Below are 15925 nucleotides of genomic sequence, written 5' to 3' on the forward strand. Positions count from 1 at the left end.
TTTTAAAGAAAAAAAAATCCCTCATTTAATTCTTGTTCTTATCAGAGAACCTTCTTTGTCAGTTTTAACAGCAGATTAATCACTTTCGCAACCTACGGAAAAAGTTTTCTGGAAAGCATAACAGCCTGCAAGTGTAAATGACAGTATTACTTTTCCTGCAGCTCAGCCGCCTACAAATTCTCTCTCATCCATGACTCAGCAGGAGGTAAAAAGGGGCTAATGAAAGGGGCCACATTTCCTTTTAAAATGTATGAACTTTCTTTCAGCATACAGAACTGTTAAAAAAAAAATCCTCCCAAACCTTGATAGAAAAGTAAAGCAGCCTTTCACGAATGCTTGCCAGTTATATACCTAGAAACATCCTTCCAAATCATGCTAAAAAATAAGTGTGCTGTCTGCTCCCCAGCCCAAGGCTTCACATTATAATTGATTAAGGATCGATAGGGATTAAGGATTTAAGGATTTAGTAATACATTTCTGTATTACATTTATAGCATTATTGGGAGGAGGGGATCAACAAAAGGCTGCTTTGCTGAAGCTAAGAATTCAAGAGGAAAAGATAAAAAACATAGAACTTTGTGGTCAAGAGAAGGGACTTGTCCTGGGGCTTTCCCTCCTAGTAAAATACCGCTTGATTTGATTGAGTAAACAGCTCTCTAGAAGTGGTCAGGTTCTGAGGGAACCATTACAGAGGTAGGGGAATTATATTTTATGAGATCTTTTATCCTACAGAAAAAAGAAAAGAAAAAGATGTGTTCACTTTGTTGGAAATGTTTGTGAACTAGTGAGATGGTCTCATTTATAAACATTTATCAAATATTTACCGAGTGCTTGATCCCTGCTAGAGAACACATTAAGCACTGGGCATCGAGGACAGGAAGCTTAAGGAGATAGTCAAGGTCATGGTCTATGTCCTTGTGGAACTCATGAAGGGTGGAGAGTGGGTGATCGTGTGGGAGGAGGCAGTAAGTACATGAACATTTACAGGACAGGGTGAAAAGAGGAAGTTTAAAAGGAAAGGTTAGGAAGTTTAAAAAGAAAAATACAGGGGCACATAGCAAGGGTACCTAAACTAAGTAAGAGCAAGGAGGTTGATGAACAGTTCTCAAGACCAATGACATCCATGATGAGACATGGCAATAGAGAGCTGGGGACAACAGACTGTTCGAGGCAGAGAGAATAGCATATGACTGTCCAGTGGCAGTTCAATGCCCTCAAGGATCTGAGAGAAAAAAGTCCAGCATGCAGCATAAGAAGGGAAATTGTAGGAGAAGAAAATTATAAGGCATAAAACATCTAAAAAGGAAAGTACGATTAATATTTCTATTTTACTTATGGTAAACAATCAAAAATGGTTACTAGTCCAAGTTTACATAGCACGTGAGTGAGATTCAAACCCATTTCTATTTGATTTCAGAATCGGTTTTCTTAATTGCTCTGTTATATTACTGGGCTAAGGAGATAAGGTGCTAGACAGGGGAGCGGCGTGATGAGATCTGCCTTTTAGAAGCAGCTGGGGGGAAAGGGGAGTGTGGACATGGAAACCAATTAAGAGGGTATTACCAGTGTGAAAGCAACATGGTACATGTGAGATGACGGTCATCTGGAATCATTTACAGACAGTGGAGATGGAAAGAAGTAAAGGTCTGTGAAGTACTTTGGAGGCAAAATTGGCAATAAGGGAAAGAGTGGGGTGTAGAAATAACACCAGACTTCCGGCTTAGGAGGCTGGTTAGATGGTGACACCATTCCATTTAACAACACAGGAATAGAGGGAATTCTGGGAAGAAGTTGATAAATATATCTTGACATATTGAGGTTAAGCTTTCCGTGATATATTCAAATGCACCTGGCCAATAGACAGAAAGACCTGGATCTGAAATGCAAAAAGCTTGCCGAGACATATTTATATAACGACATTATAATACTGGTGGTTGACACCCCAGGAAGTGAAAGTCAACAAATCAAGTATGGGAAGTAGAACAAGAAGGGACTCTAGGAAAGATGCCCCAAACCCCTCGTTACCAAAGAAAACCAACATCTAAAGGGAGGTGGCAGAGTGGCACCTGGTGGCTCAGTTGGTTGAGTGTCTGACCTCGGCTCAGGTCATGATTTCACGGTTAGTGGGTTCGAACCCCGCATCAGTCTCTCAGGGAGCCTGCTTTAGATCCTCTGTTCCTCTCTCTCTGGCCCTCCCCTGCTTGTGTGCTCTCTGTCTCTCAAAAATATATAAACATTTAAAGGGAGGCAGCAGAAGAGGAGTTAAGGAGATCCTTAAGAGTAGAATTATTCACAAAACTAGAAAAACCTAGAAAAGTCATCAAGATGGCCTGAATGTACTGCAGGTCTCAACAGGGCAGGTAGACTAAGTGAAACTCTGGAAAAAGGCCTACTGAAAGAAAGTCAGCAGTGGGAGAGGAGGCTCCAATGTAGAACCATGGAATCAAAGGTGGATACAGAAAAAGAGACTGATGGGGAAATGGAAATGAAGGTCACAGAAGGCAAAGACACTGCAGAAGAGTAGAGTAAGAGCTGTCTGAATGAGAGCTGGAAGAATACGGTGTTATGTTCAGAGGGAGTTTTGGGTTGTTGTTGTTGTTGTTGTTTTAATGTTATAATTCATGAACATAACAATGACAAGTTCCAGGGTGGAACCCTGGGAGTGGTGGCTGCAGCTGAGTGGAGATAAAAGTCACAAGAGATATTGGTCAAGGGACAGAGAAGCCAGGGTGTTGAGCCCTCAGATCTTCCATGATGATGAAAAGCCTGGACACAGGGGACACAGTGGGCCATATGCCAAGTGGTTGATGAGTGACAGCCAGGACAAGGAGATTTAGGGGATGATGGCAATATGGAGGAGAATGTGGAGGCGCCTGGGTGGCTCAGTCAGTTAAGCGTCCGACTTCAGCTCAGGTCACGATCTCACGGTCCATGAGTTCGGGACCCACGTCAGGCTCTGTGCTGACAGCTCAGAGCCCGGAGCCTGCTTCTGATTCTGTGTCTCCCTCTCTCTCTGCCCCTCCCCCGCTCACGCTCTCAGAAATAAATAAACATTAAAAAAATGTTTTAAATATGGAGGAAAATGTGTTTTAGTCAGATGCTTTCAACCTCAAAGAAGCATATAAACATATTAGCAAATTGCAACTCAAATGAAGAATCCAAGAGAAGGGGTGCCTGGGTGGCTCAGTCGGTTGAGTGTCCAACTCTTGGTTTCAGCTCAGGTCGTGATCCATAGTTCACGTGTGGACAGTGCAGAGACTACTTGGGATTCTCTCTCCCTCTCTGCACCTCTTCCATGCATGCACATGCTCTCTCTGTCTAACTAAGTACAATTTAAGAAACAAAGAACGCAAGAGAAATGACAATCAATTCTTCTGTTTGTTAACTTAGAGTTGACCCAAAGGAGCGATGTGACACACAATAGCTCTATTCTCGGTGAAGGCTTTTCAGCTCTCCACATGCCTAAGGTAGAACACTACTTTGCCCACATTTACTGCCCCGTGTGTCCCTCATCACTTCCAGCCAGCATTCCCAAAGAAGACGCTGGCATTCTTACGACTCACTCCTCCGGCACCTTTTCTGCTTCCTGCTTCTCAGCTCCAAGTGACAATGGCTTCTATACCTTAGACTGATCTTCTGTAGGAAATGGTTAGCCTTCTGCGATGGTCAATTTTCTAGGCCACAGCCCCCGTTATTGAACCAGACACTGATCTAGGTATGGCTATGAAGGTACTTTGTGGATGTGATTAAAGCTCATCATCAATTGACTCTAAAGAAGGGAAATTGTCCTAAATAATCTGGGTCAGCCAGACTGAAAGTTGGAATGGAAGGCCTTGAGAACAGAGGTGGGTTTCTTTAAAGGAAAAGAAATTCTACTTGAGGACAGCAGTGTCAGATCTGTAGCAAAGTTCCAGCCTCTGCCCTTTCTAACAGTCTACCCTGTGCATGCTGGATTACCTAGCCAGCCCACACAATCACATAACTGAATTCCTTGCAATAAATCTCTATCTCCTACTGGCTCTGGTAAAACACTGACTAACATACCTTCTATAAGCATCATCAGTCACACTGGCTGATCTTCGACTTTTGGTAGAAAGGAAACCATTCATAGGGGCTGCCAATGTAGCTGCATAATTATATGTAGACCATTCTTGCTGAATTATGATTTCTACCCAAAACCAAACTGTAAGGTTGCTTCTGAAGAAACATGCCTTCCTACACTAAGCCAATAACACTTCTAATATATCTTCCTAAGGGTGTTTCAACAAGATAGGGACTTCCTGGAACCCTTAGAAGGTTCCAGCTATCCCATAAGGAGCGGGTAGCAATGACACAATACAGAAAGCTATCAACAATGTGTTAATACTCTAATTAGAAAATAATTAAAATCAGGAAGTGGGGAACAAAAAGTGTCATAAATATGGAGGAGAAAACATGACTGAAGAGGCAAAGGTCACAGACATTACTGATACATCAGTCCTTTATAAGTTATCTCTGTCTGCAAATATAACAATACTAAATGCATTTGATCGTTCTTAAAAACTGGGAAAGGAAGGCTCCATTGAGAAAAACAATTTCAGTAGTAGTACTCTCATGGGAAACATCACAGACCGTGCTGCCCTTGGGCAACATAGCTCTTGGTACCTTGTTAATTGAATTGCATGTAGTATTACAATTTATATAAGCCACGGTTTGAACCTGAGCTCTTAACTCAATAGGTTCTTTAAAAGTATAATTAGATCTGGTAATTATGTTAGACATGGACTAACCAGAAGTACTATAATATATAATATATAATATATGATATATAATATATGATATATAATATATGATATATGATATATGATATATGATATATAATATATAATATATATAGCTGCAATTTTTTTCTTTTAAAAATGTGATTGCTCTTGTCATTTTTTAGCTTAGTTTTGTTAACACAGAGATGTAATGAACATGTGTGACCTTTCTGTGTTGGAACAGCTGAAGCTCAGAATGTCAATGATGAAAGATCTTAGTCTGGCATCCTGATTTTACATATGATAACTGAAGTTCCAAGGAAGGTAGGTAATTCCAGTAACAGGACATGAGGTAGAACCAGGTCTAGAAAGCAGGCTTCCCAGATTTTTGCCAGTGTTCTTTCTACTACACGGCTGCTGGGCCAGAAAGCTTTGAAACACATTCGCATACACACCTCCATATCCCTCGCTCTCCCTACCCTTAGCAAAATCCCCCGGGATGCTTTTGGCAGGACTCAGAAATTGCTTTGGCAACTACAACAACATTCCTGGAATCCATTTGCAAATGCTGGTCAGCAAAGCCTGCTCATTCCCTTTTTGGTATTACTCACTCAGTAAAGGTTAAGTGTATGTGAATTATCACAAGTTTATTTTTATTCTCCTACCACCCCCTTTTTTTGGTAAGTGATCATTGACTACCAAGCACAGGAAATACATTTCACTGAATGATTTTCTAAAATCAAAACTCCATCTGGGCTGCAGCTAAGACAGATTTAGGGATGTTCATTTATAACATTAATACCAGCTATCCTAAGCCACTGAAAGATAATCGGGGTGGACAAGGGATCTTTGCTTTTTCCTGAAAGTACTTCCCAGGCTGATGCTTGGCTACGCGGCTCCCTAATCTGCTGTGTACATGAAGTCCAGAAGCAGCTGGCGATCGCATTGTGACTCAGTGCACCACGGGGAGAGAGGGCCAGAGGAGGAACTAACTCAGAATTGTAGACCACACATCTCAACTAGCAAGTACTCAGTATGGTCTCATTACTTGGACAGATCAAATCGAAAAAAGGAAAAAAAAAGTGAGAGGAGGGATGCTAAAGTCAGCTTCCTTAAAGTCAGCCCCCTTAAAAAATTCACAGGCACACACAAACACTGGCTCTCTTCATTCTGGGTTAAATTAATATCATAATAGCTAAACTTAGCAGCATAACACAGACTGATGAGGAAAACGTTACACAAAGAAAAATGTCTAAATAGAGCTGTGGTGGTCCCAAGAGGAGGGGTTGAAATTCGTACCCATAGCAGACATCTAGAGAGAGAAAAAGGATATAAGCTTGACATATTAAGACCCAAACTGCTGGCTGTTACAAAGCTGATCAACCAAGATGTCACAAATACCTTGAAAAGAAAGGAAATCATAATGGGTCACTGGGAACCATGAAGGTCACTCGAGTTGGAAGTTGAGTTACTATAACCAACCAGACTTCTGTTTAAGTGTTCCTTTCTCTCTCTCACCAGGACAGTTGGCAAGGGAGAGCAGTTCTACTCATTAAATAGTTAAAGTGGTGTTAAAAATCATAGTTCTACTTTTGTTTTGAGACAGGTTTGAGTACACAATGATATGTAGATGTAGGAACAAGTCGTCTCTTTTTGAAAAACTCATTCTACGTTTCTAACACACTATATTTAAGAGGAATATTGTTTCCTTTTCTATTCTGAAAGACGCTGGGCAATGACAAAAGAAAGAGATAGGGAGGGAGGAATAGAGAGAGAAGGAGAGAGGGAGGAAAATAGATGGAGGAGAGGAGGAGAGGAGAGGAGAGGCAGGAGAGGGAGGGAAGGGGAGAGGAGGGGAGGGGAGGGGAGGGGAGGGAAGGGAAGGGAAGGGAAGGGAAGGGAAGGGAAGGGAAGAGAAGAGAAGAGAAGAGAAAGGGAGGGAGAAAGAAAGGAAGGAAGGAAGAGAAGGAAGGATACAGGAAGGGAGGAAAGAGGGAGGGAAACATTTATTGTTTTTAAATTTGTCCTTATACACATGTACCGATAAAAGGTGCTTCATGCTGCAAAACTATTGTATATGTGTATACATATATACATACATACAAATATCTACACAAATTTATAAAAATATTTACATTATATATGGTTATAAAATATTTACATAAATGACTTACACATGTGAGCAAAAGAAAAGTAGGCTCATTATAGAAAGTTTAATATACACAGAAGTATAAGAAAGAAGTATTATCTCGCATAACCCCCAAAATAACTGTTAGTGTAGAATCCCTTTAAACGTTTTAAAATACGCAAGTGGGGGCGCCTGGGTGGCTCAGTCGGTTGAGCGTTCAACTTTGGCTCAGGTCATGATCTCACAGTTTGTGAGTTCAAGCCCTGCGTCGGGCTCTGTGCTGACAGTACAGAGTCTGCTTGAGATTTTCTGTCTCCCTTTCCCTCTGCCCCCCCCCCCCCCCGCTCTCTCTCTGTCTCAAAATAAATACACGTTAAAAAAATATGCCTATGTACTTATATGTATATGAAAATGTGAGTCAATTCAGAAAATATATAGATTTGTATCTAATTATGAAAAATATATAATAGATGTGGATGGTGTTGTTTCCTACTTCACACAGAGAAAACTATACCCACAAGAAATTGCAACTATCAAAGAAATAAAAACTGAAGTAGAATTTTTAAATCTAAGACACCACAATTATACATAAGGAATATCACAGATATTTTCACATTAAGTTTACACAACTAGAAAGTACTGGCATAGAGAGAGAGGAGAATGAGAGAGAGAGAGCTGGATGAGTGTACCTTACAATGAGAGGACGGACCACTTTGCAGTTGATAAAAAGGTTCTCGCTTATTTCTGCACAACTCAATATTTTCACCCAATATTACTGTTCCATGTTTCTTATGGGAAATGAGGCTCAAAGATACCAACTACACTGGTTAAGGTCGCCAAACCAGTAAGTGGTGGGCTAGAAAGAACTTCAGTGACTGCCTTAAAACAGATTATTTTACAGGTGGCAAAGCTAACACAGAATCTATAATGTTCTGTGAAGACGTGTGATTCTCTTGATCATTTTGAATTTCCGCTTCTGGAAATCTGCTCACTGGTGACAGAGATTCTGATGGAAATATCACCTCTTCAGGGGTACACAGTAAGATGCAGCCCCCTCCCCTCCCTGACTCCTATCACTCTAGACAGGATATGCCTACAATAGTTTTTTTTTTTTCCAGACAAAAATAGCTCTGACTTTAGGACTCCAAGTGTTCAGATTCAGTGTTTTTAACCTGTTTTGTTATCTGAGATAGAGAAGATGGACCTTAAAGGCACTACCACACAAAGAAAAGGACACTGGACAGCAAGGTAGGAACCTTACTCAAAAGTCATCATCACTGAAGAGTCCTGCAAAGGAGCAAGTCATGTCTTCTGTGCTTTTCCATGTGGAAGGAACTAAGGCAACATTGTATCAGCCTACCAGCTACCATAGCAGGGAGTGAGCTAACAACTAAGATGAAAAATGTCATTTCCTCTAAGCTGGTGCCTTTGGACTGAGCAGTGCCTATGCTCCTTCAATTCTATTTAAATTCTGTATATTTAAAGGAAGCTTACCAATTGGTTTGAACCAGAGCAAATCCTTGGTCCATCAAGAAGTCTGTAAAAGCCAAAAAATATCAAAGGGCTGTGACTTTTTCTGAACCATGCTGGGGATAAATCAATGGATTGAAGCAGAATAAACAACAACAATAACAACCACCACCACAAAACACTGCAACAGCAACCAGGAGCCTCAACTGTTCAGATGAGGGCCCCCATCAACAGACTGTGGTTGTGGGGCTCGGGACGGGTATTCAGAGGGCAGGCAGAATTCAGTCAGGCTTCTTTCCATGCACTTCCACGCATCTCCAGCCACGGCTTGAAAGCCAGCGGTCCACAAAGGTAATCCTAGGTTATCCTCCAAATCCAGTCCATAAACCAAATAACCCATTTCGTTTGGTGTGGTTTGGTCCGGTGGAGTAGAAGAGAATGACCCCCAAGTGGTCCTCACAGGCAAGAACTGATGAGAAACCATTTCTCAGCATCCTTCAGTCAAGAAGTCCCCATCATCAGCAACGCTAATTTAATAAAACCGGAGCGATGGTGCTATAATTGGATTGCCATTATAGCTAGTGGGTTTCCAGGGTAACTGTGTTCTTGCCACAGATAAAATCCACCTCGCAGCACAAAGATTAAGGGTTTGGGAAAAGTCGGCATCAAACAAGAGGTCAAGAATCCCAGCTAAAGAGGACTATATCCAAAGCAAATTGGTTAAAGTGGGCTACGTTCGAAACCCCAGCCCTGCCACGTCTTAGCTGTATGATTTCGGAAAAACACATTTCACTTCTCTGGGCCTCATTTCTTCTTCTGTGAAAAGAGCATCATGATGGTATCTGCCTCCAAAGTTTGTTATAAGGATGAAACAGGTAATTTAAACAGTAACTGGTACATGTTAAACCCTGACTAAATCTTTAAAAAAAGGGGGGGGGGAGGGGATATTTCAAGTGCCCCTAAACCTAGATAGTCCAGAAGCCAGGAAAACTAGGAAACTAACTTTTATGTTTGTTGGTTGGTTGGCTTACACATGTGTAGGGACAGTACCCTGAAAGCTTGTGAAGAGAGCCCGAAATGGCTTATAAAATCAGGTTGCCTTGTGCTTGTGGTCATGTTATTACTGCCCCCACGGGCCTGACTTCTGGGAATGGGCCGCCTTGTCAGAGGCAATTCGGCGAGTCTTAATTGAGGAGGGACACAGCTTTTCAGGCCACAAATTAAGGATCGGGAAATCATCGTTGCTCAGGGTGTAACAGCTAACTGGAATGTTTCCTAGCCATAAATACAGCAGGCCCATTTAGCATGTTTCCCCTCGGGGGAAAGACTCAGCCGCTGCAAAAGTAACAGTTTATGAAGAAAAAGGGGGAATTTTCCTTTTGAGTGAAAAACAAGACCAGCAACAAAAATGAGCACTATAAAAAGGTTTTTGAATGTACGAATTTCAGGGTGCGTGGGGGAGGTGGATAAACTTTGTGAGATCTAGTACTATTAAAGAGGGATTTGAAAGGTGAAGAGCAAGAATTATCTTCAGCCGGAAAACCCATCACGTTGGGTCATCTGTCCCCCTACCCCCACCTCCCTGCCCCCAGCTCCCCCCCCGCCGCAAGGAGAAATTCAGCTGACCAAGAAGAAACCCCTCATAGGAGCCTGTGCCCACACTCGCAAAACAACTTCCAGGCAGCAAACAGCAAAGCGGTGAGAAAGATGAAGTTTGAGAGCAAGAACATGCGCGCACACACACACAAAAGTTTCTGTTGTCCTAAGATTAAATGCTGAGGCAGGAAGAGATACTATTCTTGAATCAAGTGAGAAAAGATGGCAAAGCGCGATATTAAAATGCAGCACCCTGGAATAAGTTTGCCTCTATAAAAACTGTTATGTTCTGTATGTGATTTAAATTAATGCCTATATTTGTTGGAGATAAAATTAAAATGAAGATAAACGGTGCCAACATATAGCGTGTTCGCCGGAGCAATAAATAAGGCAGTGAAAGGTACTTTACATTTCAGTCACATGTATCTGAACGGGGAGCTCAAAGCATTTGAGGAACATTTGTTAATTAAATGCTATACTAGGTTTGCGAGGCACTCAGACGGTTCATATCCACGTCTTTCAAAAAGAAGACAGGGAGGTTCAATGACCTGGGGCCCTTCCGGATGTTGCTGACGTGGAAGGTCCAGGGTCCAGAAGGCAGCAGGCTTTCCAGTTTAGTGGTTTCTCGGCCTGATGGAAGGGCCCAGAGCGCAGAGCTATGCTGTCTCCTGACAGACCTCGGATGTCCAGCCTTCTCTATCAACCACCCGAGTGGCAGGCAAGATTATAGTTTTAGCAAGGGAGAAAGGCAATCATTTTACAATAATGCATTAACAACAAATCTCTCCTTCCCCCCCCCCCCTTACCTTGCAAGAGTGTCCCAGGGATGATTAAATACTGTCACATCATTTATCCTCTGCTTGAAAACTTGTCTAAAGTATTGATTAGTGATGTCCTCTCTTACGTTGATCTCTTCAACCCTGTCCTCCACATGTCCTGTCAGAGCCTCCCAGCACCCAGCTGCTGGTAGCTGATCACCGGCTTTCTGTTTCTTGAACCCCATTCTTCGTTCCACAAACCCACAGAACCCAGTCTGCGCTCAGAGGTCTGCTGGATAGGAGGCCAGATTAGCTTATGAAGCTAAATCACCTAATACTTGGGGATACTGGGTTCACTATAATCTTTGACGTTTACATATGTTTGAATTCCCCAAATAGAAAGTTCGAAGAAGTCAAAGGGGGGTGCGTTCCCAGAAACCCAGGAAGCCCATCGATGGAGACAATGCTCCTGTCTTGAGCTACTAGGAAAGTGTGCTGTCCAGGTTAGGGCCTCTGGCTTCTGAAGGTGAGGCTGTAAATGAAACACAGAAGTCACTTGTGTGACGGGTCATGTTAGGCTGATCCAGGTGAAATTTTAGGGAGTCTTAGAGATCACCTAGTCGACGCCTGTGTTTTTTAGAGCAGAAAAATTTTCAACTGTATTTGTATCTTCCTTTTAAACTTCCCAGTTAAAAAAACACATTCAAGTCCATTATAGTTTGATACACATATCAATGCGATAGATGCAGAATCCCTGTTCTGCCTCTTCTCCACGGGTTAGTAGTCTACCTCTTCGTGCCTGGGTTTCTCACCTGTACCATGGAGATCACGAGCTTGCCTACCTTCATGAGGGGCTAAAGGACTCTACATATGTAAAGTACTTACAACAGCGCCTGGTATATAGGACACAATCATTGACTATTAACCATTATTCTTATTCCTCATGCGATAGACATCAATGCTGCTCTCCGAATTGGTCCTGCTCTCTGCTGTCTGGCACCCTTATGGCTAAGTGGAACCATATGAATCATTGCGGCTAATGAGCTGTGAATGAGAGTCCACCTGTGTGACTTACAGGCCAGGGCATGCATTTGCCAGGTCAAGATCCTCAGAGCTCTTTTACTCTGGGGTGGGGGCCAGCAATGTTAGAGATGGTGCCCATTCCTTCATCCTGCAAGGAAGCCCTTCTGACCCACTATGAACAAGTAGCACAAGAAACGAACCTTTGTTTTAAGCATTGGGATTTCGGAGTATTTGCTGCCACGGCTTGGACTACCTTACCTGATACCTCTTACTTTGGTTTACAAAATACTTTCACTTCTATTATTCACATTTAACTCTCGTAATCAAAAGAAGAGTGCAGCATGGATGCATCGGGCAGACGTGAATTTCAGCCCAACCAGTGCAATCGTCACCAAACGGACTGAGGCAGTCATGCTGATATAGCTACAAGTCAGGGGCTTGAGACTTCTGGTCAACCCAAGGTGTTCCTTAAACACACACTCCTCCAATTCAAAGACTTTAGGGCTCTTAACGTCAACAATGTACCTACCACATTAACCTTAACCCAAACACTAATTACAACTACTAACATTTACCGAGTACTTACTATGATATGCCATCAAAAAAGATGCCACTGGTCATAAAATGTACCATCAGTTACTGCAGCAGCAGAAACCAACCAACAAACAACCCACTACTACAGAAATGATGACACAGTGTTTTATTATTACATAGAATTTTTATCGTATGCTTAAAGAAATGTCTTAAAATTATTTATACATACTACGTCTTTTATTCTGTGTCATCCACTACTTATACACAATGAAAAATATAAGTGAAACAAATTGGAAGCATTCCTAAAGCTTCTTCCTATTCAGTTTAACTCTTTCAATCACTTTGCAACTGAAGATCATGGGAGTTCCATGTCTGTCTGTTTGTTTGTTTCCATAATGCCGTCATCTCTCAGCCAACAAGAGCAATGACCAAAGACACTGGTATCCAGGATTTTCTTCCAAGTAAGTGCCCATGTGCATGTGTGACAATGTCAATGATGCCATAATTGCTATCTCAGTAACAGCACTTTGTTAGAAATGTTCAAGATGTGCATGAATATGGGACTTAAGTTGATGAGCGATAAGCATGTTAGAGGCACAGTGCTTTACTATCCACACGTAGTGTAGTTATACTTCGTAACAACAGCATGAGGTAGGCTCTGTATGATTATAACCATTTTGACATCAGAAACTGAGGTCCTTCTGGAGATTGCTGCTTGCTGAAGGACACATAGGTAGTGAGAGAAGGATCTAAGGTTTTCCATCGAAGGTAGCTGACACCTTTAAAACAACTGCTTTCAGCAAATATGGGGTCAGGCTTCTCCTAACAGCAATTAGATTAGTTTGTTTTTTGTTTGATGAAAGTGGGGGCACAAGAATTACAAACTCAAAGAAAGTGTTCAAAGATTTAAGTCTCTTAAAGTTTACATATTGGGCTTCTTATTTTGTTTAAAGCAAACCAAAGGGAAATTGACCCTTGTATTCCTGCCAACTCCTTTCGATATAAATAGACAACTTAGCAGATGTCTGGGCCTCCTTTAAGTTATCTTGAAATAATTATTGGTAGGTCTGCAGACAGGCCTATCTTTTGAAAATACTGGCATATATGTGCAGTGAACTCAGACATACAACATCCGTATGCACACAAACCTACAAGGGATAAGCTCTTCGAACACATTTTCAACACATCTAGTTTTATTGGTGTCTATGTTTCTGCATGGACATTATCTTTGGAAAGGCAAAGATATCATCACTATTAAATATGAAGACCAAACGTATGCTTGATTCTCATGGAGCATGAAATTAGACTCAATCTATGGCCAGAGGGGAAAACCTTACTGAACAACTATAACAGTTGCTTTTTTTTTTAAACAGTTCTTTATCTCTTCTCCTATTTTAAGGACAGTTAGCACAACTGAACAATTACTTAGGAGGTACAATACAGAGCTTTGAGCGTAGCTCTTTATACACTTATCAAATGAGTATTATAATTTGCTATAATTCTCCCTCCTGATTATATACAGTAGCTATTTCGTTCTCTCAATAATATCTTATACATTTTTTTAGAAGTTGGTTAAATTGCTTAGGAGAATATTAGGCTCAGTTTCTTTGAAGGGTAATATAGTGGGAGTGACTGTATAATTATCTCTACCGGGCTCTCACCCACTATACAATGTCGTCTACTACATCGATTGCTTTCCTGTTGAGAACTCTAGTTAATCCTACTAACGAACACACAGGAAAATGAGGCAGGCGGGTTTTATTTTTAACTCGGGACTGGGAGAATAAGAGAAAGAAATACTAAGATTGATCAAATCTGGTGCATTTGCAATTTTTATTTTAAGCCATTTTAGATGCATGTGCTACCAAATAGGTACAGTAATTTGGGAATTACCATTACTTGTGTACCAGTGTCCTATCTGGTAATCTCTGCCTGAGACCAACTATCCTCTAAGCCACTCCACAGCTGGGCTCTTCTGTGCCTGGCAATTACTACTCTATTCTGGGTGGGGAGTTTTATTATATTTTAAATTGATGTGGATTTTATCCTCAAAATGCTAAGCATTCCAAATGCTTCATACATACTAGATTTTTATAAACAATCCAATGGCTTCCAGCAGAAAGAAGTTTAACACACGTCTTTCAATAAATGCACCAGGATTTCTAGAAGAATTCCATTTTTCACTGTCATTCAAGAATCTGACCATATGTCTGTCTCCCTGAAAGACAGAGAATTCAAGGGCATGGTCTGTGGGTGTCTTCTGTGCGCATGATCAGTGACTGACACAGAAACTGGCAATTGTACCCTTCTCTGCCCCAAATTATGACTAGATTACATTAATTGCATGCAGTTATTCAAAACTATAAGTTCAAACTTTTACACACCTAGATTAGTGAATTAGACTATCATAGTGCTATTATTCAAAACAAACCATCACTAAACTGAAGTCCTAGTCATTTAAAGACATTAACACCAAAGTCCATTTGGGGTTACCGTAGGGTTGGAAGTAAGAACAGAGATTGACTACAAATAGGTACGTGATTTCTCTTTGGAGTGAAAGAAACGTCCTAAAATTAGATTGGGTAATGGTTACAAAATCAAGGAATCATTGAGTTGCAACAAAACAAAAACAAAACAAAACAAAACAAAACAAAACAAAACAAAACAAAACCCTCTGCCCAAACTTCGCAAACGCAACTATTGTTGGTATTTTTGATTGGTTATTAGGTCATCAATTCAAATGTTCAGATTGGGAGCTAGACCATATTGGCTAAAATGCCATCTCTGCACCTTGCTAGTTTAGCAAGTTATATCTCTCTGGGACACAATCTCATCTGTAAAATGGAGGGATATAATAGGTCACCTCACTGAGTGGTGAGGAGAATCAAATAGTAACATAGTAAGTTTTCAATGTCTACTGGTTATCATCCCATGTGTTTTACTTAATTTTTATTTCTTAATATTGAAAATGATCCTTCTCTGGTGCAAGGAGTAATTGACAGGTAGAACTCCTACAAAATACTAGCTAGTTAAGCACTATCCTAAATAATCCTGTGACTTACCTCTGAGTTTCATTCACAATCCAGGGCTCCTCCAATAGAAGGATATCCAGAATTCTCTTTCTAGAGCACACTTCTAATTTCTTCTCTGAAACCTTCAGTGCTCCAGTCTTCTCCCAAACTGCTACCCCTAACAGCCCCAGCTGCCAGCACAATAAAGAGCCCAATGTACAAATTTACGGCATTGCACAGAATCCAAGCTGTCCTGCCGATCCTCACCAATGTATTCTTTGTACTATATTCTTTCTCTGTTCCACATACTTCATTCTCCAAGTACATCCAGTTCCTTACCAAGCTGCAAACACCATTCTTTTACACACATTTATTGTTGCAATTATAGTTCCTTTTGCCTGGACTACCTGTAGTCTGTTTCAAAAACTCCTAGAAACCCTTTGTGACCTAACTCAAATGTCACATCCTCTTCCTGGCCTCACCCTTCTCTGTGACCTCATAGTAAGACATACACAGCTCCATGTAAGCACACATCAACACTCTCTCTCCCCTTCAGGGCCAGCAGAAACTGTCCTTCCCATACTTCCCCCCATGCTGTAACCTTACCAAGCTCTTGTGGTTTACCTAGGTTTTACCTCTCTCTCTTTCCTCTTCCAGAAGCCCCCT

At 41.3% G+C, this 15925-nt stretch overlaps 1 protein-coding gene across 8 annotated transcripts in view; it reads right to left on the minus strand.

Annotated features, from left to right (window-relative positions):
- Positions 1–15925, minus strand: part of LOC122491615 (LIM domain containing preferred translocation partner in lipoma) — a 679043-nt gene that overhangs the window by 280902 nt on the left and 382216 nt on the right. Inside the window, exon 1 of one of the 8 annotated variants that reach the window (XM_043594617.1) lies at positions 15311–15692. The exons of the other annotated variants lie outside the window; for them this stretch is intronic. The gene's annotated coding sequence lies outside the window, so the exon portion shown is untranslated. Of the gene's footprint in view, positions 1–15310; positions 15693–15925 lie in introns of those variants that run through there. 8 annotated transcript variants of the gene reach the window in all.

Source organism: Prionailurus bengalensis, chromosome C2 (genome assembly GCF_016509475.1).
Source record: "Prionailurus bengalensis isolate Pbe53 chromosome C2, Fcat_Pben_1.1_paternal_pri, whole genome shotgun sequence".
NCBI classification, from domain to species: Eukaryota; Metazoa; Chordata; class Mammalia; order Carnivora; family Felidae; genus Prionailurus; species Prionailurus bengalensis.